Source organism: Aquarana catesbeiana, linkage group LG11, assembly GCF_042186555.1.
Source record: "Aquarana catesbeiana isolate 2022-GZ linkage group LG11, ASM4218655v1, whole genome shotgun sequence".
In the NCBI taxonomy this organism is placed as follows: Eukaryota; Metazoa; Chordata; class Amphibia; order Anura; family Ranidae; genus Aquarana; species Aquarana catesbeiana.
Window position 1 is genome coordinate 53,467,634 of NC_133334.1, and position 27,261 is coordinate 53,494,894.

Consider the following 27,261-nt stretch of genomic DNA (forward strand, 5'->3'; position numbering starts at 1 on the left):
GCTTGACTCAGCTAGGGTGGTGGAAGCATCACCCACCACACATAGGACCTGGTCACACAACCCCCACCAATAATGCCGCTCAGGTTTGCAGGACACCTTTATATCGGAGATCTGCTTTTTCTCCTGTCATTCTCCAAACGAGCCAACCAAAAAACTGATTTCACAGTCAACAGCCTGTTCAGGTGTTTCTAAACCAGGAATTTGTAAGGGTTCCTCAAACTGAAATCCCTGCCTAGGTATTCTGTGTTGGACATCTTTTGTCTGAATTACAAAAATTCTGCATGTTCATGCTTCATCTGTTAACTTCCACTGTTATCTGAAGGGCCCTGAATATGACCCTATGGGATATACAGCCCAGTTTGATTCATGGTTTGTCGAGCCACAACCATACACAGAATCATAGGACAGGAGGCTGCAGACCTTCAAGAAGCAGAATGTTAAGTTTTTACACAAAAAAAAAAATAAAAATAAATGTATACACAATATCCGATGATCAACATGCTTCACAAGGATTACCTGATGCACGTTACATACATATTTATGCACCACTATCACATGCCATAATGCACAGATGAAAATGAAGTCTGACTTATGCAAACCTTCACCTCTCTCAACCTCTCTTGCTGCCTCTTGGCTAAAGATGAACCTGTGCTAAACTACCCATAAGCCAGAGAGGTCTCCTGCTAGTTTTCATTGAACCACTAGCTCTCCAGTGTTTCCAGATCTGGTTGAGTGAATTAGCACATCAGCAGATGCAGCTGAACCTAACAACTAAGCAGCATTGGAAGGGACACAACTCACATAGGTCTCTGTACTACATGCCGTTAAACACCCCAACTCCAAGCTGGCCCTATTTTCTACACTAATAGCTTTACTTGCTGGGCGCACTGCATTAACTGTATGTAGCCTCCGCTACACACAGTAAAACAGCATTGTGTCGCAGTAGTGAGATGAGAAAGTCTCATCTCACACCCTGAACAAAGTAAGAGTCAGGCTGAGAGAGGCTCAACAATTCATATGCAGCTTTGCATTCTCTGAATGAATACAAAGCTTCCTCAGATTGACTCAGGTGGAGGCGGGCAGATGACTAAGATCTCCGCCTCAGCCAATCAGAGGCAGCTTTGTATTCAAAGAATACAAAGCTGCCTCTGAATGGCTGAGCGCCCCTCAGCCTATTTTGTTTCGGGTTAGAGATAAGAAGTTCTCGTCTCACTGCTGGAGCACAAGGCTGAGGCTACATACAGATTATACGGTAGACAGGTGCACCTGTTTAGGGCTTATGCACACTACAGCTTCTAAACTTGAATTTAGGAGCTTTTGCCTTTTTTTGCCAAAGCTCCTAAAACTCAACTCCATAAAATATGGAAAGAGAAGGAGAAAGGAGCAGCGCCACTCTAAGTGTAGCAGTGGGATAATCAGTTTTACAAAAAAGTAGTACACTCACATGGAGGTGGAGAGTATAGGCACACAAAGGGTTAAAAAGCCAAGCTGGTACAGAGATCAGTGACTACAGCAAAGGAGCTCGGTGTTATCACTCGCGGCAGCTTCTGCCTGATGAAGGAGCACGCATGCTCCCAACGCGTGCACCGACACAGCCTCCGACGCTCCAGATGACATTGTGACAGCATCCTCCTGCGCCTCCCTCCATCCAGCGCTGCTGAGTGATGACACCGCACTCCTCTGCTGCAGTCACCGTTATCTGTACCCAGCTTTACTTTTTAGCCCTTGATGTGCCTATACTCTTCACCTCCATGTGAGTGTACTGAAATAAAATGCATTGTCCCACTGCTACACTTAGAGTGGCCCTGCTCCCCTCTCCTTTTTCCGCATATACAGCCTCTTCTACTCTCCAGTGAGCTGCCTAACCAAGTATGCAATGAGGGAATCTAAGCTTAAGCAGCTGAATTTCCCAGTTACTAAACATTAATCTAAAGTTATTAGAAAAGCGTGAAACAGTATCATAGTATTGCAGATGAGCCATTTTTTTTCCGTTTTGATTTATTCATTGTAATTTATGTCACATTGAATCTATGTTCAGTGTGTAAGCGCCACACCTTTTTAATTTATTGCATTGGATCAGTGGATTGTCTCACTTAAAAGTTCCCTATGTGATGTTTTGGTGACAGGTTCTCTTTAATGAGTCATGCGGGGTCTAAAAGACTCTGCATGTCTCCACTGTGCTCCACTGAATGGTATTCAGTGCAGTTCGAACTGCATTACATTCTCTCCCGGCCATGCTACATAGGGAAACTGTCAATGGGGACCTGGAAGTGACGTCATACATGAGGCTTCCAGGTTAGGATGAGGAGAAGGAGAGCGAATGTGCATCTGCTCTCCTCCCTTCTTTCTACCCTGCGGTGCCTGCAATGTTGGTCCCAGGCCTGCAGACGGGCAAGTGGAGCCTGGAATACATAGCGGGAGGGGGGCACTTTACCCACGTGTGGAAGGAATCAGCGGCACCGTCTGAATGCTTCTTCCCGACAAGTGAGCACTGCTGCGGCCCATAGAAAATGACCACTTGTCCGGCACCTGGAACTGCATAACCTGGGCGTCAGGCGTTACAAATTGTGCATCCTTGCAACAGTGAACGGGTTGACAAAATTCCAGGCGCTAGGATGCAATTTCTAGTCACCATGGTGACCTGGCACCTGGAATTTGTCGAGCCCTGTTATAACCGGATAGTAAACCTTGCCATAGCAAAGGCTAATATAGCAGAATATAGAGGCTCTGATCTGCAGAGCTGGCCAACAAACTGATATAATGCAAAGCAGAACTATAGTGAGGAAATGGCTGATGAAATCCACATAACAAAGAGCAAACGGCTTCTGACTGGGTGTTACGTCAGTGACAAAAAAAAAAAATCTATTTTTGAAAAAACTGTTTCCACAGATCTATTTGCATTGATCACCGTTACTTGGGATATAACCAGTTGTACCAGATTGTCCGGGTAACAGTTATGTCCTGGAGGTAGAAAGCAGCTCTGGCCTGTTGCCACCACAAGGATCATTACAACACCAGTAAAATCCACGTGTTAAATAAGCAAGGGGTGGAGGGTTAAGATTCCCAGTCTAACACAAAATATATAAAAATGGAAAGAAAAAAAAAAGCAGTTTTTCAAAATACCGTAATTTTCTATCCTGCCTTTATTTTACATGACTTTACTGATAAAAGTCCTGAAATATTTATTAGAGTAGCGATAAACCTCCTTGTACGATCTAGCCCCCATCAGAATGTGTGCTCAGTACTAAGGTGCAGGAGAGAACCCAACTGCCTGCCCTGTGGGTATTTACTTTCAGGACTACCAGAAAGAAATGTGCAGGAATCTCAGGGAACTCCTTTTTCAATCCTCTGAGCCAGCTATATACAATAAAAAGAAATCTTGGGCAGACATAGAACGTGGATTTTAGTAACAATTAAACATGAATGCATACAATATATTTTCTGCTATCTGTGCTACATTTGTGGAACTTTTCTTCACTTCCTACTTGACAAAAGGGAGCAACTCTCTAAAGTAAGGAAAATCCTCTCAGGCTGTTACAGCAACTAGTGTCTCCACTGAAGGACTTCCCGTCTATTCCTGCTGCAGTGAGAACTCAAAAATTTTAATTTTCCCAAATGGTCACAAGGACAAATAAAGAGGGTGAATCATAAACACGGACAGCGGGATAAACCCTTGCCTTACTCTTTTCAAAATTAGATAAGAGGAACTTAGACTTACCTGCATACCTACAATCCATATCTTGGAATACAGTACAGGACACTGGGTTATAGGCTTGTATCTTCAGATGACCAGACACCCCCAATGGGCATCTCCATAAAACCCTACCTTGCTACATGAATCATGGATGGGACAGTGGCCTGCACCTTGTACTGTATGCCTAGATATGGAATTTACAGGCAAGTTAAAATTTTCTTCCATCTTAATCGTACAATACAGTACACATGTAAAATATTCATAGGCCCTGGGATGCCCCCAAGCAATGAATTAGAAGGGTGGACAACAACTAGGCAAACACAACTGTGCCAATAGGCTCAACAATGAGGGTCAAAAACACCTAACTTCAGAGTGCCACTTCAAGAACCTTGTGGCTGAAAGCTGCATCAGCAAAAGATTGGACATCCAACTGGTAGAACTTTGAAAAACAGAGGACCAGAGACCGGCCTTAAACAGCTGGGCTACAGAGGCCTGTTGCCAAAATTCCCTGTAAACTACCTCCAATCGGGTGGTAGGGGCGTGTAAAAGTGAAGAAGATGATTAGTCCTCAAGAGTGTAAGCTCTAGCAATCAGAATTCTTATCTCGTGACGGTGGACTTGGCAGCAGGGTTTTCCTTGAGAGGTCTGGGGACAGGTTAAATAGGGAATCCATGCATCTGATTGAAGCTGTAGACGCTAATGGCTCTGACTACATCCAGGTAATAAGGAGATTTTATTTTTCACATTTCTTTTTCACATTCACTGGTTTATCTTGTTCACATGTGTGAAAATTGGACTTTCACTTTACATGTTTATAAAAACTTGTTTATATGTTTTCACATATTGTTTCAGTTTATTGCTGTCATATTGTTATATTTAGTGCTACACTTTGGTTTTTCACATCTGGTTTAGACTTTGTTTTAGTGTTAGCAGCTTTTTTTTGGTCACACTTGGGTTTAGCGCAGTCATTTCCCCAATTTTTTCCTCATAATCCAGAGTACCCTGTCATACACAAAAGTCGGTGTCACTAAGGTACCTATACCTGAAATTGATACTCAGGATTATCGGACTAATCTGTTGCATCATTCAAAGAAAGTACATAAAAATAGATTGTTTACATTGCATCATTAGGAAACAAACATTAACAGTCTGAACAACTAGAATTGCACATTTAGCAGATAAATCATTTTGTCTGGTTAGTTTATTGACATTTGCAAAGCCAATAAAGCCTGTTGGCAAAACTGTTACCAGGTAGTTGGTCAAACCATGTGGAGCCAGAGAAATCACATTTGCTTAATATGTTTTTATTCTGCACTGTATTCAGATCAGCTTTCATATTTTAAAGCCCAATTCCAGGTTGGGCAGCAACACCACTAGAGCACCCCCCCAACACATTCCTTTTTGCGTTACTGTTTGGGGTACATACCATTTTTTAAGGCTGTCTTTGGTTCGGTCATGTGACATGCCTAGGTAACCTTCCTCTTTTCTGTTGAGGAAATGTATACTTCTCAAATAAACAGATATTGCTACTTACATCAATGATATTCTCTAAATCAGCCTTTCAACCAGGGTGCCTTCCGGTTTATTCACAAGTACCTTAGCAATGCCTAAAAATTGATCAAAAATTGTAAACATGCCAGCAGGTGGATCAAGCCTGCCGTTTAGTCACACAAAGCCACGTGTTTTCATTATGCACCATTACAACTTTCTAGACACTGGCATCCTAACAACCAATGACATCATCAGTTTATAAAAGGATGTCTGTTGCCTCCACAGCATCCTTGTTTGACCCTCCTGTGCCCTCTCCATCAGCACTGAGGTGACATTAGCTGACTGATGGAGAGAAATTGAGGGAGAAGAGATACGTTGGCATACTAGTTAGTACCAGTGTGCAAAAGTGTATTTGCTTTGGAAGAATAAATCACCTCTAAATGTTGGTTGTCCTATGTGTGGATGTTGCTGCATTATGTAAAACTATTAGAATAGTTTTTTACATTTTAGAATGGGGTGCCTTGAGACTATCCATCATTTTGAAGGGTGCCTTGAGATGGTCGATTATCTTAAAGGGTGCTTTGACTGTAAAAAGGTTGGGAAACACTGCTCTAAATGAGTCTCCTGTAATCCCAGGGAGCCTCAATGACTGTTCCGCGTTCACAAAAGTAGGTTAAATGATGCTAAGCTTCATATAACATTGGAGAGTGGTGGCCGAGGCTTTTGAGTGCAGCTCTAGAGTGTGGCAAGGGTGAGTCCTGCTGTGAGACTGTCTTTAATTAAAGGGAAGTGGTCAGGGAAGTATTTTTTGTAGTAAGAAAAAGTAGAACTTTAGGGAAAACTTTTTTTTTTTTTATATTTTGGCTAGAGTAAGGGTTTATTTTGCCATCTGTGTCCATCCAATGGGGGAGATATACCTTCACTTCCTGCCCTAAACAGGAAGTGAGAGGAAATCCCTGCAAATTAAAGGAATCTCTTGGGGACCCCCAGGTCACCAGAACTAGTGTCCCCATTGGAATATTTCCTCTCTAATACGGTTCTGGGGACAACCCAAAATGTGGTATTTTCTTTTACTTTCACTGATAATGGTAAACAGGATAAATAGAGAGGGTGAATCTCAGGGGCACAGACAGTAATAAAAAACTGACAGGTCTTTCTAATCCCTCTCCACTCTATCCAAAACTACTAAATATAATATATATATATATATATACATATATATATATATATATATATATATATATATATATATATATATATATATATATATATATATATACATATACATATACACACACACACACATATACACATACACACACATATACACACACACATATATATATATACATATTTATCGGCATATATCATGCACCTTCATTTTAGGAGGAGTTTCAGGAAGAAAAAAAAAACTTAAATTTTAAATAAAAGAACTTTGAAGCAAAATAAGGGTCAGTGCCCATCAATGCAGCCTCATCAATGCCATCTGCAGCCTCACAGTTGCCCATCATTGCAGCTTCATCAATGCCCATCTGCAGCCTCACCTCAGATTACTGCTGCCTCGGATGGGACAGGGAGGGGGCTGGACGAGTGCCATCAGATTACATACAGCGAGAACCTTCCGTTTACTCGGCGGCCTCTTTAATACAAAGTCCCGCCTCCTGGACCAGCTTCTATGAGAGACAGGACACTGGTCCAATGCCGGCCCAGGAGACATGACTTCCTATTACAGAGGCCGCTGAGTAGACAGGAGATTCTTGCTGTATGTAATCTGACGGCGCTCGTCCCGCCCCCGCCCGTTCCCTCCTAGGCAGCCCAAATTTCAGTATCGGCGTATAACATGCACACACTATCTGCAGCCGATTTTCAGGGTGAAAAAGTGCATGTTATATGCCAACACACGCAGTATATAATTCTTTTTAAACAGAAATGTTTTTACTTATCGCAGCCTTTAGTTATACTTTTTTTTTAGTCGAATTTGATAGTGTACTTTAGCTGAAATTAAAGCAGTTGTAAACAGATGGATGCTTTTTTTTTTTTTTTTTTTTTTTAACCTGCAAGGTAAAAGACATAACGTGCTAGAATGCATCGCATACTAGCACATTATGTGAACCTTACCTGAAAACGAAGCCTTCCAGCGATGCGATTTGATCGCTGACGGCCGCTTCCAACCCCACTGGCAGGGGAGCCACTGCTTACGGCACAGGATTCTGAAGGAACGGCCGGGCATGCACTGATGACGTCATGGGCTGCATATATAGTTAATATCTCCTAAACAGCGCACATTTAGGAGAGATTTACAATACCTATAGGTAAGCCTTATTATAGGCTTACCTATAGGTACAAGTAAAAGATTGAAGTTTACAACCACTTTAAGACTGTGCTGCGGGGATCTGTTCCTTTGCATCACACAGCGTACACTGGGACATACAGTACAATAGAGTAGATACTGAACTGGAGACATAGACTGCTATTATTCTCTATTGTATCTTCCAGAGAAACCGCCGAATTGCAAAGCTGCACTGGAAGCAGCAGAGCTCTAAAGCACTATCCTCAGGCTACACATAATTATATTTAAAAAGCCTGATGAGGAGGAAGGCTGGGGGTGGAATCTGGATAGCACATTTAAAGGTGCACTTATCCTTGAAAGTGTTGGGTAAAAAGGTTTCTTACTTTTCAGGTTTATGGTGATATGGATGTCAACAGAGAAGTTTATCTTTGCTGGAAAAAACCCCAGATGCCTAGGTTCTCTGTGGCCAGAGATTCCACTGCCAAGAAAGGAAAAGTAAACACAGAATTTGCCAGCCGATAAAAGCAAATTGGCTTATTCTTTCATTTAGCAACTTCCAAGGTCTGATACAAGTGCTTTTCTTTGTAATAACAGCCTTCATCAACAGCAATCCATCATTACGTCTTGTTCACACTTTTGGAATGAAAATCGAGCACTTTACATAAAACATGGCCTTTGCTGTGAGTCAGAAACCACTTTAGAGAATTCTGGCCAACTTCCATGAAGAGTCCCGCTATTAGTATAAAGAGTAGTGATAAAATGTTACTTCACCAGATAGACAATCTTTTTACCACTAGATAGTAATGTCAATCTTTTCTCCTCCCAGTCTCTCAGAAACGGTTTCAGGCTCTGCCCACCCATGTCATTAAAATGTCATCCATCAGATGTACCTTCCAGTCACACAAATGTCTTGTTTCCAGTGCATTCATTACAATGGCATACAACGTCTTTCAATCTAACCTATGGCTAGAGTCCATGCATGTGTAGTCGAAGAGTTTTCATTTTCTCAGTCATGTAACTGTCATACGATCTCTCTGTTATCATCATATGATCTTCCCCAGTGTAACAGGAGAGCTTTGTTTTCTGCAAAGATCATTGGTTTCTACAAGTGATCGCATAAGGGGTATGTATTACAGACTTGATGATTTCGCTGAAGCGCAATATAAACCTGCCAGATGTTCCAAAATATACCCACTCTAAGTCAAACAAAAAAAGTTTAAATTAGATAATTTTATGACCACGCTTGGTTTTACAACCCTTGTTTCTACAGTATAGCTTATATGATCTATATACATGAAGCATATTTGCTCATTACAAAAGTAAACCTTGCTTCCTGTTAAGTATTACTTCTCTGTGATCACTTCTTGCTGTCCTCCTCATCTCACTGCAAGTTACCCTGCATCTTTGTAGCTGAAAACAGAAAACATACTCTGTGCAATGGCAATTCCATGAAACACCATATTGCTTTTGGAAGAGAGATGGAGGAAGATATTGTACGTGCTCAGGGACTGCAACCTACATATTTCTCCGTGAATGGGATTCCTCGGGGTCCCTTTGGACTGTTAAAGGGTCTGTTCACATTTAACAAGAAACCGCCTATGCAGGCAAGGGGTGCTTGTAGATTAAAAACAAAGTACACTGCTTTGACCAAAGTTACATAATGTACTTGCTATGGGTGTAGGCCATTTATGTACTTACTGAAGCCTGGGTGAAAAACTCCCAGAGATAGCATCAGCCAAACCTGCCTTGTTGCTAGGATATTTCCAAAACACTCCCAGCCGATTCAACCCCCCAGCTTCCCCCTTGCATGCACTCTTCTCTGTTGACGGCTCAGTAATGGCTAAAAGTGTCTTTGCAGCGTCCTAGCAAGAAGACAGGTTGGGATGATGCCATTTCTGGGTGTTTCTGAGCCAGGCTTCAGGAGGTATGTAACTGGCCTACACCTAAAGCAATGGCATTTATCCAACTGTAGTTAAAGCTGCACAGTTTGTTTACATCTACAGACTCTCCCTACTTGCACAGGTGGGGTTTTTTTGGTAAAGATGATGAACTACCCCTTTAAACTTGTCTGACTTTATGTCCAAGTGCCAAATTCATCTGTACAGCCTTGCTTTAAAATTAACAAAAGCAATGTTTTATTATTTATGCTCTTTAGGCGATTTCTACATTTGGTCCACTCGCTGGAACATTTGGCAACAAAGCCAGGGTTTTCCAAACTTAAGCTAATAATAGTTTAGAGATAGCCCAAACAAATCCCCCAGTTCTTGCTAGGGGCAAGCTTGGGGCAGCCCCAGGCCTACCTTTTCTTCAGCTAATAATAACTGACACCATTTAATCCAGTAGAGCAACCATAGGAATTAGTTTTTACATATAGCTGCCAGAATTACCATAGTGACTACCTACTGGCATGAAAAAAATAGGAGTATGCTCCAAATGAGGATGTAGATAACATAAAAACCCAGGTTCTGATTACTTCCGGTCTTTGTGACCAAGTAAAGAAAATCCTCAGGTTGCAATATCTGGTTCTCATCTATCTTTTTGTAAGAAACATTGCTGTAACAATCACTTTGCTATAATCAAACCTGGCTATTTACCAAGAAGAATCATGAAAGTATAAAAAGCCTTAATAGTTTTTTTTTTAATTTTGGGAAGCGGGGGGAGGGGTTGAAACCTTGTTGAATTTTGAAGGGCTATCAGGTTGGAAGAGAAGGGATACAGTGCAGGGAAACCTGCTGTACGTCACAGATAGAAACTATACACTGACAGAGGTTATAAGCTCTATCCCACTCTATTCAATGCATGATACTAGCTCTTCTCTATTCTTTCTATAATCACTACAGATTGGATTTATAGAAAACCTGTGCGTCTAAAGATAAGGCAGGAAATCACTGCTCTTAAAGCGGTTGTAACAAAATTTGGTGGTTGGAACAAATCCTGTTCCTTTAAAGCATGATAAATAGCACAGTGCTGCTGCAGTGTCATTTGTCCCACTCTATGCTGTAAAATACCTGGCTGATCCCGCCTGTTCCCGTGTCCCCGTGTGTGTTGACCACATAATCATGGCTGCTGATCTACAATACCGTGATTAGTTTACGTGCCACTGGCATCCCGTTTTGTGTTCTGAGTGTCGTCCCCCCCCCCCCCCGCGCCACCTGTCATAGTCAGCGAGAGCCAATCTCCTCCCCGCCCCTTCTACTGCTACATGTTAAAAGATGTAAAAATACTGATGAATAAAGCAAACATTTTTTTTTTTCAATTCATAGTTTACAAAATTGAAGTGAAAATAAAAACAGTAGGAATATAAAAATTAAATGGAGAATAAGAATAAGCAGTTAATTAAGGCTGATTAGAGTAAATTAAGGGTTAATAAAGGATTACACAAAGAAGCATTTAACATAAAACAACATTTATTTATTTTTTTACTTGACAGGTTGCAAACTAACTTCATCCCTTTGATCTGTAGATGAACAGAAAAATACAAAAATAAACCATGTTTCTTTTTATCTTTAGTGCCGGTTCACACTAGAAGCGGCACGACTTGCAGGTCGCCTCACCGAGGAGACCTGCACACGACTGCCGGGGCGACTTGCAAGACGACTTCTGTATAGAAGTCTATGCAAGTCGCCCCCAAAGTAGTACAGGAACCTTTCTTCTAAGTCGGAGCGACTTGCGTCGCTCCGATTAGAACGGTTCCATTGTACAGAACGGGAGGCGACTTGTCAGGCGGCTAGGTCGCCTGACAAGTCGCCCCCGTGTGAACCGGCTCTTATGTTTGGATGGCTGAGCAATGTTGATAAACATTGCCTGGCTGCTTTTTTTTTTTTACATCTCCAGTTGCCGGGACTTCATTTACACAAATGCTTCTCAACTCCAGTCCTCACGTACCCCCAACAGGTTATGTTTTCAGACTTCCCATTATTTTGCACAGGTGATTTGATCAGTTTCACTGCCTTGGTAATCATCTGAGGGAAATCCTGAAAACATGACCTGTTGGGGTACTTGAGGACTGGAGTTGGGAAACATTGGTTTACACTTCAGCTGTCAACAGGGGAACCCCGTTGACAGCTGTATAAGTCATCAGTTTGTTAAGGATGCGGTGGCCCAGCTCCTTAACGGATAATTGCCAGGTTTTTTTGTTTGTTTTTTTAACAATTCAGCTGTCAGTGGGGGAACCAGCCAAAATTCAAACAGTGTATGGGCAGGCTGAATGTGCCAAGTTGATTAGTCGATCAAGTTGGGTACAACCAGCAAGCCGGGTATTACCTGTGTTTATCGCTAGTGGCTACTATAGCCACCAGCAATAATCAATATCTTCTCCCAGTGGGGATTCCTGCATCAACACTGTTTGTATTGATAGGGGAAATCAAGCAATTTTTTTTTTACTGCAACCCGAGGGTGCAGAAAAGAAATTTGCTCCATGTATGGCCAAACCTGTATACCTGTTGACATTGACAGCCATGCACTGAGCTCCCAGTGGAATCACCTAGGCAATACCAGCGGAAATGGGAGAGGGTGTCTGACAAAACTAGGCACTTGCTCATCACCTCCCACCCTAAAATAAATAAAAAAATAAATAATGTTCCAAAATTAGAAGCCCGGGGGTAGGGATTGGGTTGAGGACATAAAGCTTAACTTCCCATTTTAGTTCCGCTTTGATAACTGGATAAAAAAAAAAAAAAAGGGGGGGGGGGGTCAGTGTCCAAATAATCTACCTTTACAGCCAATAGCAGCTTGCTATCACTATTATCGAGTACAAAAAAACACAGGGAATGGGCATGCAAGGCAGAACCACTTGCAAGATTTTCAGCTTAATCTGCTGTCCACCAACAGCAAGAATCCATTGTTGAACTGATCCACAGTTTAAATGAATTCTGAACTAAATGTCTGGGGCCTTACGGAATCATATAAATGCAATTCCCAAAAAAGTGCAGCTGCCCCTTTTATTTTGCATATTCTTTTTACTGAAATATTTTCAGTGCAAAGAAAAGGAAAAAAAAAAAAAAGTAATACAGAGTTCCAAAAAGGAAAAACAAACAATAGTGTTAATAACTCTAGTCACTGCACTTCTATATAATAGAGACAGTACACAGCTTTGATGTACATACATCTTAGAATGTAGCACGACAAAAATAAAAGGAAAAAACATGCATCAGAAGCGTGTATCTAAAGTAAGCCCCCCCGTACACACCGGTGCCACAACTCATGTCACAGTGATTATGAGAAAGATTTGTGCACTACTTTTTACTGATTTCATTGCGACTTGCATAGACTTCTGTTAAATGAAGTCGCAAGCCGCAATTAAATCGGCAGTGCAAATCACACGGATGTGTGGCTTTGAAAGCTCGCTGAAGTAGCATGATTTCAAAGCCGCACCGGTGTGAACCAGGGCTAAGACTTCAGGTGTTGGTGGGACAACTGAGATTCAATCCACCTCACTGTATGTGGCGAAGTAACAAGTGACACAACGCCGATGGTAATATATGTATCCAGGATAAAAACACCAAAAATAGGAAAAGTAAAAACAGTATAGCATGAACCGTGTATAAAAGGTCAACTAAGCATAAACCAACATCTATAATCCATATGGCACCAGCCTGCAGCTGCCCCTAAGTGAAACAACCCACTAATCCAATGCAATGATATACAATATGATCCACAGTTTAACACAAAACATTGATGTAAAATTTTGGGCCTGAAGTCTCATATCCACAAAACTGGAAACACCCACCACTGTCATTTTTCTTCCTTGGTTAAAATAAATAGAAGGATTGGACAGATTGCTATAGGCAATATCCTCCAGCTTTCTAACCCTATCATCCAAAAAAAAAAAAAAAAAAAACACCACAAAAACCATGCTTCTGTGCTTTCTGGGAAAAATCTTGTAACACAAATCAATCCAGATGCCTGCAACATCGACCATCTCTCTATTCACAAGATTCAGCAGTACTGGTACAGGATACAATGGTGACCAAAGGGCTGGTGAAAGGGTGAACCACTGCAGGTGGTGTACTGAAGAAAACGCCCTCCTCAAAGTGGAAGCCAGGAGCAGGCTCAGCACGTGCAATATTGAAAAAATAGATTCTGGACAGCCGCACTCCGATAAAAGCCTTTATTGTAATGAATAGTCAACGTTCATGTGACAACAGAGGCAGGACAAACAGCTGACGCGTTTCACAACATCATTGTTGCTTAGTCATAGCTGACTGCTGCCTCACACCTGGAATAAAATGGGGTCATACTGCATAGGCAGCTTTGTATTCTAGAAAAGGGGTTGGAATTCATGACATCAGCCCGCCTTTCTGACTCAGCCAATCAGGGGAAGCTTTGTATTCACTAATAGAATACAAAGCTGCCTATGAATGGCTGAGCACCGCTCAGCTCGACACTAATTTGTTCCGAGTGCGAGACAGAAAGGTCTAACCTCATACCCAGAACATAGTACTGTATCTAGCCAAGACTACATACAGTTTTATACAGCATGCCCAGGAGGCGCACCTATTAATAGGGATATAGTTTGAACCATTTTGGCCCAAACAAACCATTTAAAATGAAAGTAAAGCTAGAGATCAGCTTTAATGCTTTGTTTTCCACAGCCAGCATTTAAAAATTAGATATGTAGCTAAAGACTATACCTGGATTAATCCCTAGCCCAGGGTGGATTTGATATAAATCACTAGTAAAAAAAGGCTCAATTTAAATCATAATTTTTAAAGAGCAACTGTAATTTCTGTCCCACAAGGGCTCCTCTTCTTACCCGCTGTTGACTCCCTGACAGTCCCATGCACTGTAATGGGACGGCTTGTGATGCGGCAGTGACAAAACAAGGTGAGGGATGTGGTGGCAGCAGGTGAGTGTATGCCCGCCAACAGGCGCTGCCATGATGGATCTCAAATCACAGGCGTACTTTAAATGTAAGGACTTATTCTTGCTGGTAGTTAGAATCTTTAATATTAGCAAACAAAATGAAGGTTCACTATTTAGAATAATAAGCTGTCAGTGTAGTAAAACCACGATATCAGAACTGATTTTAGGTTAATACGTTAATCACACATAGTTGGAGAACTACTCAAATTCTTTTATTTAATTAAAACTAGAACATTGCCAGTGCATGTTATCTTAGCTTGCAGAGCTTGGATTCATTGAGTTTACCAAAAATGTAAAACTTGCAGAATATACAGGCTCGTGCTATACAACTAAGCTCCATTTCATGCTGAATAAACTAAATTATCAATGCATCTTAAATGGAAAACCATCTTTAGATAGATTTTTACTCCAAAAGCATTTTATTAAAATAAAATTTAATAAAAATAAATCCGGATTTAAATTAAAAAAATCCAATTTAAAAAAAAAAAAACAAAAAAAACAAAACACAAAAACAAAAAATGATTTTTATCCATCCTGCCCCACCCTTGATTTTTTTAGTTTTACTTTAACCCACCCTTCCAAAGTCACACCCACTTAAAGTGTTACTAAACCTAAAAAAGTTTACCTTCATGCATTGTTTGCATTAAGGTAAAAAAACGTTTCCAACTTCCCTGTGTGAAGGGGGAAGAGATCAGCGCTGTGCACAGCTGCATCTCGTCTCCCCTTACTTCCCCTTTACACTGCATTGCTGCAGCAATAATCATTTTCTAAAATTCTATACGCAATATTATCACAACCTGCTTTTTGCATGCTGCCGTGCTGTATGTATTATTTAATTGGTATCATTCAAAGTGGTTCTAAAGGCAGAAGATTTTTTTACTTATGCATTAAATGGTAAAAAAACCTTTTGCAAGCACCCCCCCCCCCCCCCATCCCCATCTCGATCCAGCAATGTGCATGAGATTCTTTAAAAAGTGCTAGTTATCACAGAACAAAAGCTGCACTGACCCACATCCCTAAATTAGATAGTTAACCAACAAGCAATGTGCATAAGAGCAGAGGCTCTCTATCTCCTCATTGCTCAAACACAGCAAGTAAACAGCTAAGCCCCCTGCCTGCTTGTTAATGCTTTGTACAGGCTGACCACAGATGTCTGGAACTACCTTCTAGCTGCAAACTCCTGATGCACAAATCTACTGCTGGACCAAATTAGACTAAGGTGAATGCGGCCTAAGACCACACTGACACTTGTGAATGGACCCAACACTGATTACATGCAAGAATCCTAGTGGAGGTTCCTGGCAATTAGCTACGGGAAGCAGCCTCATTGGAAGCAATAGGAAGAAGCCGGCCTCCGCAACTAACCATGGCCGCTCGCATATAATCGCTCATTTATTGATCACCTGCGAGTGATTGGCCCTAGACGCAGACTGTCTCTTTTTTGGGAGCATGTTACACCCATATTTGAGGTGTAACATGCTCCAGCACCTGATGAGCGCCCTCACAGTTCACTGGAACTTCCTCCAGCTTTCAAACAGAAATCCTGTACAGAGATATAGGCAAGAAAGCTGGAGGAAGTGTGTGCAAGAGAGCCTGACATATCACACCCAGGCTCCACTGATCACAGGTGCTTTACAGGCTGCTTGGGGAAAAAATAAATGCACATTTTTTTCTGCAAAAATATGTGTATTTATTTTTCCCCAAAGATGAACTTATCCTTTATAGGAGATGCAATAGGATTAAGAAAATAAACAGCAGTATGCAGGTAAAGTGAATATAAAAAAATTACCTTAAAGTTTTAAAGTGAAAAAAAAAAAAAAAATCCTCAAAAACACACACCTGCTCAAAATACATCCTAATCCCTTTAGCCCTGTTCAGATCTTGTATAGCGGGAATAAGCTCTCCCGCTCATGATTTCTTAAGCGCAATTTATACACGTTTCTGCGCATCGAGCATAAGGCCAGGTTCACAGCTTGTGGTCTGGTGCGTTTAAGGTCTGAATTTTTGCCTGAATTTGCACTTGAACTGGACCGAAAATCCCAAGACCCTTTTAGAATTCGCACTACGGCCGCCCGGATATGTATGAACCGGCTCCATTGAGAGCGGTCACACTCGCATGTCATGCAAATTGGATGCGGTGAAAACCACATCCAATTCGCACAAATGTGAACCCAGCCTTAGGCAGCCCATTCACTTTAATGGGGTGCCCTAGGCAAGTTTGTCACCCAAAAGAAGCACCTGCCCCTGTTTGGAGCGATGAATGTCACACGATTTCTAAAGGCATATTTTGCTGAGCGACAATCACAGCAAAACACATTGTGTTTGGGGCGCCTTTAGGAACCATGGCATCCAAACACAGGTATGCACGTTTTACCGCATTTGGAGTCGCAGCAATTTTGGCAGCAATTTCAAATCCCCAAGTGAGAATAACCCTTTAAGACACTTTAAGAGAGTTGTACAGGCAGAAGGTTTTCTATCCTAACGCATTTTATGCATTAAGATAAAAAAAACTTGTGTGTGGCAGCCCCCCCAGCACCCCCCTAATTACCTACCTGAGCCCCTTCTCTCTCTCCAGCGATGTCTACGATCCCCTCAGCCATCCAGGACATGCCTGGCCAAGACAGAGCAGTGGCGCCATTGGCTCACGTGGCTGTCAAAGTCAGTCAATCAGAGGAGAAGGGTCTGGGCTCCGTGTCTGAATGGATACACAAAGCTCTGACTCGTCTTGGGTGCTGGCTGAGGGGCACTCAAAGGGGGGGGGGGGCTAGGAGCAGCAAAGAGGGACCTGAGAAGAGGAGGATCCAGGCTGCTTTGTACAAAACCAACTGCACAAAGGAGGTACGTATACCATGTTTATTAAAAAAAAAAAAAAAAAAAAGCCTTTGCAATCACTTAATTCTTTAGTAATTTGTGGCATATTAGTTAGGATCCCTGATTTGCCTAAGAACATAAGCATGTTCAAAACATCTGCAAAACTGCAGTAGAGATGCCTTATGTTTATGGACAGGCAGGCCAAACTTGTTAAAGACAGCAGCTGAGCAAAACAATCCAACAAGGTGCCACATTAACACAACCCTGTACAGAAACATTATAAATTGCCTGGAGGAAACAGACACCAAGAAAGAAACACACGTTTCTGACATTCCTGTAAGCACATGTAACAACTATGAAGTAAGATTACCGAATACTGGAATTTGGACACATTCGTTACAACAAGGGGAAAAAAAAATAATCACAAACATGACACTGCACTAACAAAAATATTACAAATGTTACCAAAACTTACATCAATGTTCTCTGAATTCTCAAGAGTGGCCCGGAGCGCTGGAGACCCTGATATTAAGATTTGTGCCTGTGGAATGCACAAAGACATTTGTAAAAAAAAAAAAAAAAGAAATCTCTTGAAAAACAAAGCACAAACGTTTCCATTCGAAGGACATTTCATACTGATCAGACCTAGTTTCTCTCCTACCAGACTTAATTGTGAGCCATTTATATTCATGGTAATGTATGTAGATTTAAGTAACACAGATCATGCAAGTTGAGCTAAGGACAAAGTCACCACTCATCTGGAGCATTTATGACAATAAAATGTCCTGTTTTATGTAGCCTAGCATATTTAGTTGAGCACACAGCATTTGTTGAAAAACTACTGTATTTTCAGTAAGTCCCTGTTTTGAGTTATTATTGCAGTGTGTAGCTTTAATTTTCAAAGTACAAAAAACAACATGAAAGATCATACAGAAATGAGCAAAATATCACTGAATGCAAATAATAATGCTATGGCCAAAGGAATAGCTATATGTGGATACAGTAAACTTTCATAACTCCAACAAACTGACACCTAAGAGATGGTCCATACACATCTCAACAAAAAACCCAGCTAGTTGTGGACCAGAAGTGCTACTGAATCCAGCTGTAGCAGCAAGAATAAAGCAAAAGAGGATTAAATAACAAAAAGAAGAAGCCTCCACAACCAGGAGGGATAGGAGAGTCATAAGAAAAGTAGAGAAAATAAAGAGGGGGGGGGAGGACATTGGGGACATCCAAGCCAGAAATATAAGGTTCAATGCCTATAAGGAGGCCTACCTGGTCCTGGTCACAGGTATTGAGGGATCCTTAAAGTAGTTGTAAAGGTGAATGCCGCACACTCTCCCCATTCACTCCCTATGCCCCTTCCCCCTTTACCTACCTCCAGGGTTGTGGAGCTCTTAACTGCAGTGATTCGAAATTATTCTCCAGCACCACTACCAGGATGGACCAGACAGATTCTGATTGGTCAGCGCCGTTAGTGTGAATCAATCTGATCCGTGCCAAAGAGCTGCATACTCTGGAAGGATCACAACCAGTCACAATCCACCAGGTTGCCCGATTGACTGCTGGCTCTAAATCTCAGCGCACGCCAGAGCCAGCTGCACCCACCTCCTTGCCAGCCCCGCACTCCACTGAGTGCTGGTGGAGCAGAGCAAAGAACAGCAACTAACAGTCACAGCTTTCCACTCGAAGAAAACCAAGAATTGAACGATCAGTGGTCATGTGATCGCTCAGTTCTTGGTCTTAGAGCCAACATGGAACAGCTGCAACATCACATCAATGTTGCAGTATAGAGGTGAGTATGGATGTTTGCTTTTTTCATAACCTATTTAACGTAAATGTCTTAAAACACTCACTGAGAAGATAATTTTACCAATCTGCCTAACCACTTAACAGGGCCATAGCCGAATGACAGCTACAGTGTGGCTTGATAACTCTCGGAGGGCGTACATTGCTGTCCCCCTAGAATCGTGTGCACATGGGATTATCCATGACCGCCGGGTCCACGGATTATGGTAAATGGCCGCTGACAGATTTTTTTGGGGGGGCCTCAGCTATTACACCCACAAGGGGATAAAATGCATCTGAAGGAGCTCTCCTGTGGGTGGAAGGCATAGCTGAAGGCATCTTACACATTACAGGGTTTAGTGAGTCGGCGTCCTGTGTGAAATCGGTTCCATTTTTTTGTTGCAATTTTTTAACCTCCCTGGCGGTATGATTCTTTCGGATTTTAGGTGCTGAAAGCGGTACAATTATTTTGCATGGAAATTTGGCGTTTTATATTGTAGGTCTGTAATTCTTAACAATAACACACTTAAATCTGTCCAAACAAGAGTCTAGTAGATATCCCGGGTATGATAAAGTTTGAAACAAAAACATAAATTATAATATAATAAATAAATAATTAAAAAAATAAAAATAAAATAAATTTCCCCACGATTCACTATCGCTCAATTCTGCAAGTGTTCTAATTTACTATCGCAGTTTTCTAGCTGGTCTAAAACCATTTTTGACGTAAAGGGACACTTTTTGGTTGCTATGGACAATCTCCAGTTTCCAGCCAGAAAGAACAGTATATATAATATAGAACTGCATGCAGGGCATAGGACAAACCACTAGGGACAAAAGGGATGTGAAATCATTTCATACAGTACTGTAATCTGTAAGATTACAGTACTGTATGTGTTATGATTTTTACAGTTTTTTTGAATTTGCCGCCAGGCTCCGCCCCCGTGCATCGCGACGCTCGCAGGGAACGGAGCCTGGCACGGAGAGGCTTCGGGCAGAGGACGGAGCCCGCAGACACAGTGGGGGACATCGCAGGATCCCGGGGACAAGGTAAGTAACGCCGCACCAGGATCCTGCAATGCGATCCCGAGTGTGGGTCGGCTTACCGCTAATGGGACTGAATTTTAACCCCGAGCCACACTCGGGAAAACCGCCAGGGAGGTTAACAAAATATTATTGCAACAGTTTATCAAGTAGTCATTTTCAGCAAAAAAAAAAAAAATCAACTTAAATAGGTGTCTGGAGTAAAGCTTTGTGTTCCCACAGCCGATTCTTATTACCACTCTGGGTCCCTGGTGCCACCATCTTGGAAGTCGACTGTGGCTTCCTGAGAAACCACAGCCAGCTCCCTGCTCACAAGGTGCTTTGTGAGTGATCCTGCATGTCCTAAGAGGCTGTAGAAGAGAAGGGGTTGAGTACCGATTAAAAAAAAAAAAAAATCTTCCCCAGGCTGGGGCATACCAGAGGGACTTCACTTTTTTTAGTGAAGTTCTGCGTTAATCTCAAGTCACAAAAGTGCAAAATATTACCCATTTTGTTATTAAAATATAAGAGATGAGGTGGTGCTGAGTAAACAGATACCCAACATGTCAAACATTGAAATGGCTTGTGCAATGGTGATAAAATTTTACACAGGTGATGCTTTAATAGCTCTTACAGGTCATCAGTATAGGTCCCATTCACACATTTTAAGGCATCCAAATCATGGGAATGTCTTTTTTTAACCCGGAAAAGGAAACATGAAAAACACAAGCTGCTGCAGTACACCAACCACCACCTAAAAACAAAAGCTGGAAGCAATTTTAAGCATGAAAGTGAACTGCCAGAAGGGAGATGTCATGTGAGAGCTTTTGCTAGCAGCATTTTTTTTAAACTTTGAAAACACTCAAAAAAAACCTTCCTAGTTATCCGATAATCTCGGAAACATTTCTGAATACAAATTACTGGGGAAAACTGATCTAGTCACACAGGCAGCATTATCTGGGGGTGGAGGGGATACTCTTGTCTGACCAAGAAGCTGGCATGAAATCGCTGGCAGAAAGAGCTGTCGTATGACACTGCCCTTGCCCTGGGGGTACAGCACTGAATTTTGCATATATGCAGAGGGGTGTCCAATTTCCCTTATATAAAAAAAAAAAAAAATTAAAAAATGAATACTCCCTCAAAAAGGGAAGGAACTACTCTTTAACAGGATATAATTTAGGCGTTAGTAGGGAAAGATCTGATATGCATGGCAAAAATAAAGGCCTCATTCACACTGGTGGCAGTATAAACAGGTGGCTAAGATGCAGCCAGCGCACCCATGTGGCAAGGGGTGGGGACACAATGGGTACCCAGCGTGCCCATGTTTGCAGGGGGCGGGGAGGTTATGGGGGACAATGGGCAGCCAGCGAACCCACATGTGCAGGGGGCGGGGAGGTCTTGTGGGTTTGGGGACAATGGGTAGCCAGCACAGGGGTCATGTGGGTTGGGGGACAATGGGCAGCCAGAGTGCCCACATGAGGGTGGCAACAGGAAGCAAGTGTGCCCATGTGTGGGGGGAAGGGGTGACGGGCAGCCAGGGCAAACACGTGCAATGGGTAGTCATATCTCTATGTAGACAGAGGTGTATCATGGTTTAATTTGAAGTATGGGCAAGCTGTGCACATACATGAGGTCAGCATACATATATGGAGATAAGGGTGGGCAGTCTACTTATCTGAATGAGGATATCAATAGCAGCATCAAGAAGTAAAGTGGGGGAAATGGGCAGTCTGTGGCGATATTTGTGGGATCAGAGGACAATCGGTATAAATGTATGAAAGGACAGAAGATGGGGAGCAACCAGCATGTGTGTACGCTATGTATATCTATTCAGACTTTATAAAAAGACAGTGGGCAGGCATTGTGTATACATAGGGGAAGGGAATGCTGTGTGTACATACATGAGGGGACAGCAGGAAGGCAGAGTGAATATTCATGAAGGGGCAGCAGGCTCTCGCTCTATTTACATACATACATATATATATATATATATACACACACACACACACACACTATATTATCAGAAGTATTGGGACTTCTGCCTTTACATGCACATGACCTTTAATGGCATCCCGGTCTTAGTCCGTAGGGTTCAATATTGAGTTGGCCCACCCTTTGCAGCTATAACAGCTTCAACTCTTCTGGGAAGGCTGTCCACAAGGTTTAGGAGTGTGTCTATGGGAATGTTTGACCATTCTTCCAGAAGTGCATTTGTGAGGTCAGGCACAATTGAGTCTCCACTCCAATTCATCCCAAAGGTGTTATATTGTGTCCAAACCATTTGGTGGAGGGGGGACTATGGTGTGGGGTTGTTTTTCAGGGGTTGGGCTTGGCCCCTTAGTTCCAGTGAAGGAAACTCTTAAGGAGTCAGCATAACATAACATTTTGAACAATTTCATATTCCCAAATTTGTGGGAACAGTTTGGGGCTGGCCCCTTCCTGTTCACCAATGCACAAAGCAAGGTCCAAAAAAAGACATGGATGAGCGAGTTCCTGACCTCAACCCAATAGAATACATTTGAAATGAATTAGAGTGGAGGCTGCAAGCCAGGCCTTCTCATCCAACATAAAGCATGCTTTGGGGGTGTTTTTCTGCTAAGGGGTCAGGACATCATCACTGCATCAAAGGGACGATGGACGGGGCCATGTAGCGTCAAATCTTGGGTGAGAAGCTCCTTCCCTCAACCAGGGCATTAAAAATGGGTCGTGGATGGATATTCCAGCATGACAATAACCCAAAACATATGGCCAAGGCAACAAAGGAGTGGCTCAAAAAGAAGCACATTAAGGTCCTGGAGCGGCTGAGACAGTCTACAGACCTTAATCCCATAGAAAATATATGGAGGGAGCTGAAGGTTCGAGTTACCAAAGGTCAGCCTCAAAAAAACAGTTGTAAACCCTCAAGGTTTTTCACCTTCATGCTTTCTATGCATGAAGATAAAAAACCTTCTGTAGTGCAGCAGCCCCCCAGAGCCCCCCTTTTACATACCTGAACCCGATCTTTCCAGCGACAGGGACGAGCACAGCAGCTCCAGCCGTTGTCTTGTGTCCTCATTGGATAGATTGATAGCAGCGGGAGCCATTGGCTCCCGCTGCTGTCAATTAAATCCAGTGACACGGGAGCGGGGCCGAGTCCTGTTGTCTGTGTCAATAGACGCAGTAGCAGGACTCAGGAGCGCACCCGCACGAGTGCCCCCATGGAAAGCAGCTCTCCGTGGGGGCACTTGAGAAACTGTGGAGCCAGGAGCAACGTGGGGGGGGGACCCCAGAAGAGGAGGACTGGGGCCGCTCTGTGCAAAACCCTTGCACAGAGGAGGCAAGTATAACATGTTTGTAATAAAAAAAAAAAAAAAAAAAAAACCTTTACAACCCCTCTAATAACTTGGAGAGGATCTGCAAAGAGGAGTGGGACAAAATCCTTCCCGAGATGGGTGCAAACCTACCAACTACAAGAAACGTCTGACCTCTGATTGCCAACAAGGGTTTTGCCACCAAGTACTAAGTCATGTTTTGCAAAGGGGTCAAATACTTATTTCACTCATTAAAATGCAAATTAATTTATAACTTTTTTTGAAATACTTTTTTCTGGATATTTTTGCTGTTATTCTGTCGCTCACTTAAAACAAACCTACCATTAAAATTATAGACTGATCATTTCTTTGTCATTTCTCAGTGGGCAAACGTACAAAATCAGCAAATAAAAAAAGTTTTTCCCTCAGTGTGTGCATGTATATATATAATTTTTTTTCGTTTTTTTTATTTAGGGAATCGTGGGAAAAATAGATATTCATACATAGGTAGATGGCTGATAGTGTATATATATATATATATATATATATATATATATATATATATATATAAAAATACACACACCCCTCTACACACAGCTATCAGTATGCATACACACACACGGGGTGATAACAGATCAGGCAGGGTTTATGAGGAGAGATTATATATACATACATACACACAGTAAAACCTTGGTTTGAGAGCGTTTTGCAAGACAAGCAAAATTTTTTTAATAAATTTTGACTTGATAAACAAGTAGCATTATGTAACAACTGAGTATAAAAGAGAAGAGAGGCGCCTCCAAGACCCCTTTCACACGGGGGGGGAGGGCTTTGCAGTCGCTACAGCACTAAAAATAGCACATGCAAAGCGCCCTGAAAGCGCCACTGCTGTCTCTCCAATGTGAAAGCCTGAGGGCTTTCACATTGGAGCGGTGCGCTGGCAGGACGCTAAAAAAAGTCCCTGCTAGCAGCATCTTTGGAGCGGTGTATACATCGCTCCTTCCCACTGAAATCAATGGGGCAGCGCGGCTATACCGCCGGCACAGCGCTGCCGCAGCAGCACTTTGCGGTGGTTTTAACCCTTTCGCGCCTAGTTTTTTAACCCTTTCTCGGCCGCTAGTGGGGGAGGGGGTGTTTGGGGGGTAAAAAGCACCCCGCTAGCAGATGAATAGCGCTGCGAAATTGACAGTAAAGCATCGCTTTACCGCCGACGCACCCACCGCCCCAGTGTGAAAGGGGCTGAAGTGTAGCAATATGGTTACGTTTAGCAACATATCACTACACTTAGAGGCGTCTCTCTTCTCTTTTATACTCTGGAGCTCCTGCTGGATTTTGCTTCTAATCCCCTTGTGGAGGCTTCCATTTGTGGATGGACATTTTATGGTTACACAATCTGATCACATTGCTATAATCTTTTTCTATGGACCATAAACCGAAGGACCTATGAATAAATGGTTGTGGAACGAATCATCCGAGTCTCCATTATATCTTATGGGGAAATTTGCTTTGATATACAAGTACTTTGGATTACAAGAATGTTTCTGGAACAAATTAAGCTCACAATCCAAGGTATTACTGTGTGTGTGTGTGTGTGTATGTATATATATATATGTGCGTGTATATATATGAGCCTTTCATGTACACTGTCAGCCATCTACCTATATATGTTCCCCAGGATTCCCTATTATACACACATGGTAGGTGAGGGGTGATCTGTGTATATGAAGGGACAGATAAACACACAAGTGTGGGGTGGAGAGCAGCACATGAAGGAAGTCATATATAAGGAGAGCGGTGTGTATGTGTCTATATATATATATATATATATATATATATATATATATATATATATATTACACAGTATGTATATAGTCATACATGAAGGGGGGTGTAGGGGACATGATCACACATGTATGTATTATACACACGGTGAGGGGAGGTCAGTGTTTATGATGGGGGGTTGGGCACGGTATGAGGTATACATGATATCTATTATACAATGAGAGAACACAGCCGGTAATATTGGGCCCGGTGTATATACGGTGGGGGAGGGGGGTATATGAGGGGACATCACACGGTAGGTGCGGGTCGGGCGGTGTAGATGAGGGGATGGCGGGCTCGGCGTAGCAGCGGCGGGACTCTCCGAGGTGAAGGCCGCTGTCCCCTCCATAGGGCTCGGCTCTAGGAGTGTTCGGGCTTCCTCACACCACATAGGCCGCAGCCGCCCGGGCAGGGTCCCGTTATCCGGTAGGAGGGGTGGGGCGGACTCCGAGGTCCCGTTACCCCGGGGAAGGTGTGGCGGGCCGGGATGGAGAAGACACTCCCACACCCGGAGCACAAAAAAATGAACCCCCCGGGACACATCTTCCTCCCACTTACCGATCTCAGTCTCCGGGTCACGCACCTCTCGCCGTCTCCCTGCGCACAGAAGATCCAAAATGGCGGCACTTCCGGGCGGATCCACCAGGCGGTCTGTGGGGGGGAGCTGAGAGGGGAGGCAGAGCGAGGCGACCAATAATGGGAGGGGGCGGAGAGAGAGCCCTGATCATCACACGGCTCTACCCGACACCGCACTACAAGTCCCAGCACAGAGCCCCGACACCGCACTACAAGTCCCAACACAGAGCCCCGACACCGCACTACAAGTCCCAGCACAGAGCCCCGACACCGCACTACAAGTCCCATCACAGAGCCCCGACACCTCACTACAAGTCCCAACACAGAGCCCCGACACCGCACTACAAGTCCCAGCACAGAGCCCCGACACCGCACTACAAGTCCCAACACAGAGCCCCGACACCTCACTACAAGTCCCAGCACAGAACCCCGACACCTCACTACAAGTCCCAACACAGAGCCCCGACACCTCACTACAAGTCCCATCACAGAACCCCGACACCTCACTACAAGTCCCAGCACAGAGCCCCTAAACCTCACTACAAGTCCCAGCACAGAGCCCCGACACCGCACTACAAGTCCCAGCACAGAGCCCCGACACCGCACTACAAGTCCCATCACAGAACCCCGACACCTCACTACAAGTCCCAGCACAGAGCCCCTAAACCTCACTACAAGTCCCAGCACAGAGCCCCGACACCGCACTACAAGTCCCAGCACAGAGCCCCTAAACCTCACTACAAGTCCCAGCACAGAGCCCCGACACCGCACTACAAGTCCCAGCACAGAGCCCCGACACCTCACTACAAGTCCCAGCACAGAGCCCCGACACCTCACTACAAGTCCCAGCACAGAGCCCCGACACCGCACTACAAGTCCCATCACAGAGCCCCGACACCTCACTACAAGTCCCAGCACAGAGCCCCGACACCTCACTACAAGTCCCAGCACAGAGCCCCGACACCGCACTACAAGTCCCATCACAGAGCCCCGACACCTCACTACAAGTCCCAGCACAGAGCCCCGACACCTCACTACAAGTCCCAGCACAGAGCCCCGACACCTCACTACAAGTCCCAGCACAGAGCCCCGACACCTCACTACAAGTCCCAGCACAGAACCCCGACACTGCACTACAAGTCCCAGCACAGAGCCCCGACACCTCACTACAAGTCCCAGCACAGAACCCCGACACTGCACTACAAGTCCCAGCACAGAGCCCCGACACCTCACTACAAGTCCCAGCACAGAGCCCCGACACCGCACTACAAGTCCCATCACAGAGCCCCGACACCTCACTACAAGTCCCAGCACAGAGCCCCGACACCTCACTACAAGTCCCAGCACAGAGCCCCGACACCTCACTACAAGTCCCAGCACAGAGCCCCGACACCTCACTACAAGTCCCAGCACAGAACCCCGACACTGCACTACAAGTCCCAGCACAGAGCCCCGACACCTCACTACAAGTCCCAGCACAGAGCCCCGACACCGCACTACAAGTCCCAGCACAGAGCCCCGACACCTCACTACAAGTCCCAGCACAGAGCCCCGACGCCTCACTACAAGTCCCAGCACAGAGCCCCGACGCCTCACTACAAGTCCCAGCA

General features: G+C 43.6%; 1 protein-coding gene across 10 annotated transcripts in view; it reads right to left on the minus strand.

Annotated features, from left to right (window-relative positions):
- Positions 1 to 25,730, minus strand: part of CELF1 (CUGBP Elav-like family member 1) — a 63,501-nt gene extending 37,771 nt beyond the window's left edge. For 9 of the 10 annotated variants that reach the window (XM_073604412.1, XM_073604414.1, XM_073604409.1 and 6 more), the window contains exons 1-2: positions 25,634 to 25,730; positions 17,626 to 17,691 (exon numbers count right to left, since the gene is read on the minus strand). The gene's annotated coding sequence lies outside the window, so the exon portion shown is untranslated. The remainder of the gene's footprint in view (positions 1 to 17,625; positions 17,692 to 25,633) is intronic. The other variant, XM_073604413.1, reaches the window with a different exon arrangement.
- Positions 25,731 to 27,261: the final 1,531 nt, after the last annotated feature.